The 2,500-nt window shown below is 36.7% G+C and overlaps 1 protein-coding gene and 1 long non-coding RNA gene across 2 annotated transcripts in view; one reads left to right on the top strand and one right to left on the bottom strand.

Annotated features, from left to right (window-relative positions):
* LOC137969394 (uncharacterized) overlaps positions 1–987 on the top strand; it is a 3,317-nt gene extending 2,330 nt beyond the window's left edge. The window contains exon 3 of the long non-coding RNA XR_011116665.1: positions 1–987. This exon is cut by the window's left edge and continues 607 nt beyond it. This is a non-coding gene — a long non-coding RNA (uncharacterized lncRNA).
* Positions 1–2,500, bottom strand: part of LOC137969392 (centrosomal protein of 112 kDa-like) — a 101,742-nt gene that overhangs the window by 98,780 nt on the left and 462 nt on the right. The gene's annotated exons all lie outside the window — the stretch shown is intronic.

Raw genomic sequence — 2,500 nt, 5'->3', positions numbered from 1 at the left:
TTAGAATGCAAAAAGAGTACTCTTTATAGCCTGGATTAGTTTTCTATTTTAGGGAATAATGCATACAGTACAAACTCACATATAAGAACCTAGTACAGGCTGAAATTTGGCATTTTAAAAATAACCAAAAATATAACAACCTGCAGAGCCTGGCAAAGAAAAAGAGGTACTTTTACAAAAAAAATCACCCTCGAGAAAACTCCTGTTATAGACCTAATCGGCTAACTCAATGTTGTACCCAATTCAAAACCTCTGGGAATAAAACGTTTTGTTTCAGGTATTTCCATATCATTTAAATAAGAATGGTACATTATAATGCAAATACAATACACAAAGAATCTTAATCTCGGGAGATTTGAATGGGGTACAACATTGAGTTAGCCGATTAGGTCTATTGTGTATATGTTTTCTTTGATTGGCATTTTATTGGATTTTCTCTAGAAATATGTTTTCCATAAAGCTTCAGTGCAATACTGTCTACATATCTTATGAATAAAATATAGAAATTTATTGTTGTTCCTCTGAGAAATAAGAACCTATTAAGAAACTACATGTAATCAGTCTGAATTATGAAAAAATAGCCTAAAATATTAGAACCTGCTCAGCCTGACCTCGAAAATTCTAGGTTCTTATGTGTGGGTTTTTACTGTATTTTGTAGGGTTACCAGTAGTAACTTTTACCCTGTTATACAAGCATGACAGTATGCCATGTTTTCAGTTTCGCGAGCTTGGGAGATCCTTGAATTGTGTTCATCTTTTCATTACCAATCCAAATAAACTGAAAAACCAACTAGTAAGATAGAATATGTATGGTAGAATTTTACCATGTGAGTTAAAAGAGGGAAAGTTTACCCCATCAAATTGGCCTTCAAGAATTTCCTGGCAGATCTGTTCATTTGAGGCACCCATGTTTTCAACTTCTGTTTTAAGTTCAGCCACTTTTTGCCTTGCACAGTTTTAAAGTTTGTTTCAAATCCTCCGCTGAGTTCGCTTTGACGTCAGTTCATATGACACTGGGGCACAACCAACTTGATTTTGAATAGAATTGTTTGCAGACAGGGGCTGTGGAACACTTTTGTTCACACTGGGTGACAGCCTGTGCAACCTTACATAACATGCACCACAGCACCTTAAACTGCTTATGAGGGCCACACAGCCAAACTTTTTTTCCAAAAAAGTTTTCTTAGCTTCAGGGAACAAATCATCTACTGACTTTAGGAGATATGTACAGGTTTGACCCTAATTAGATGCATGCGGCTTTCAATAAGCGTCACAAAGTGTCCCCTTGCTCTTCTCGCCAACTTCAACATCACTTGTGTCTCAGAATACAGACAATTTATGTCACAAAGTGTCCCCCAAATGCTGCTCTTTAAGTGAAGCTTAACTGCTGCATTTACCCAAAGCTAAAAATAATGCTGACCTTTACCCTTACCTTATTGTTGAAAATAGGTAGCAAATGCTTAGACTTAAAGGGACACTTCGTGTTGGATGTCAAAATTGGGCGTGTATCTAATTAGGGTCAAACCTTGACATAAGTGGACTTTGGTAGTGACTTTAAATGTTTTAGCTTGTACAGGAGAGTTGTGCATTTGGACGCTGAACATCAGAGGCGGATAGTGGTATTCCTACAGGCTTGACAGTTTTCCTTTAACATCATTTATGGGACGAGATTCTTCCTTCCTTGTAGGGTTTTTACATATACTATAAGTAAGTACTGATGAAGACATTGTTTACAATCTCTGAGGCTCAGCTGGGACTAGTTCCTTTCTTTTTTTTTTTTTTTTTTTCAATTCTTCACAAAGATCAAACCTTCAATAACTTTTTTTTTTTTAACTTTGATATAAGCTAGACTTAACTCTAGTGAATTGGAAAGTGAAACATTTGTGGCAAATTTTATGATAAATTCAACTCAACAATCGAAATTGAAAGTTGACAATTGAAGCTAAGCTGAACACAATCTTAATGTGTAATTTTAAAGGCGGAACTGAAAAGGAAACACTTAAACACTGGGGGTCTCACGAACCTTTTTACGGAAGAAGTGTGCGGGAGATAAGCTGAAAATCAACTCTAAAGGAACCTATCCACGAATACTCGATACCTTTCAAAAAAAAAAAGGACAAAATTACCTTTTGCAAGGTCTAGCGATAGAGTACACCCAGCTGTAACGACAACAGCAGTCCGAAAACGATCCGTAGGAAACCTCACTGAACCGTAACGCAAGTGACAGAAGCTGCTTCCACATCAACTTGACTACCTCTAACTCGAATATCAGATCACCGGTCACAGACAAGGCAATGACAAAAGAACTGTTCACACTATTTTAATAGAAGTATAATAAGAATTCATCCTAGGTTTGCAATCTCAAGATAGTCCAAAAGCAAGTCTTGACACACTAATTCTAGACTGGATCTCTTATTAGCAGAGTCGGAGAACTCGAAATCTTACGGCAGAAAGATCTTTTCGAACAATTTGCGTACTGGTTATAACCTTGCAAGAAGGT

Source organism: Montipora foliosa, chromosome 9 (genome assembly GCF_036669935.1).
Source record: "Montipora foliosa isolate CH-2021 chromosome 9, ASM3666993v2, whole genome shotgun sequence".
Classification (NCBI taxonomy): Eukaryota; Metazoa; Cnidaria; class Anthozoa; order Scleractinia; family Acroporidae; genus Montipora; species Montipora foliosa.
Note: the sequence above shows the minus strand (reverse complement) of the source record. Positions and strands in the feature narration are given on the sequence as shown.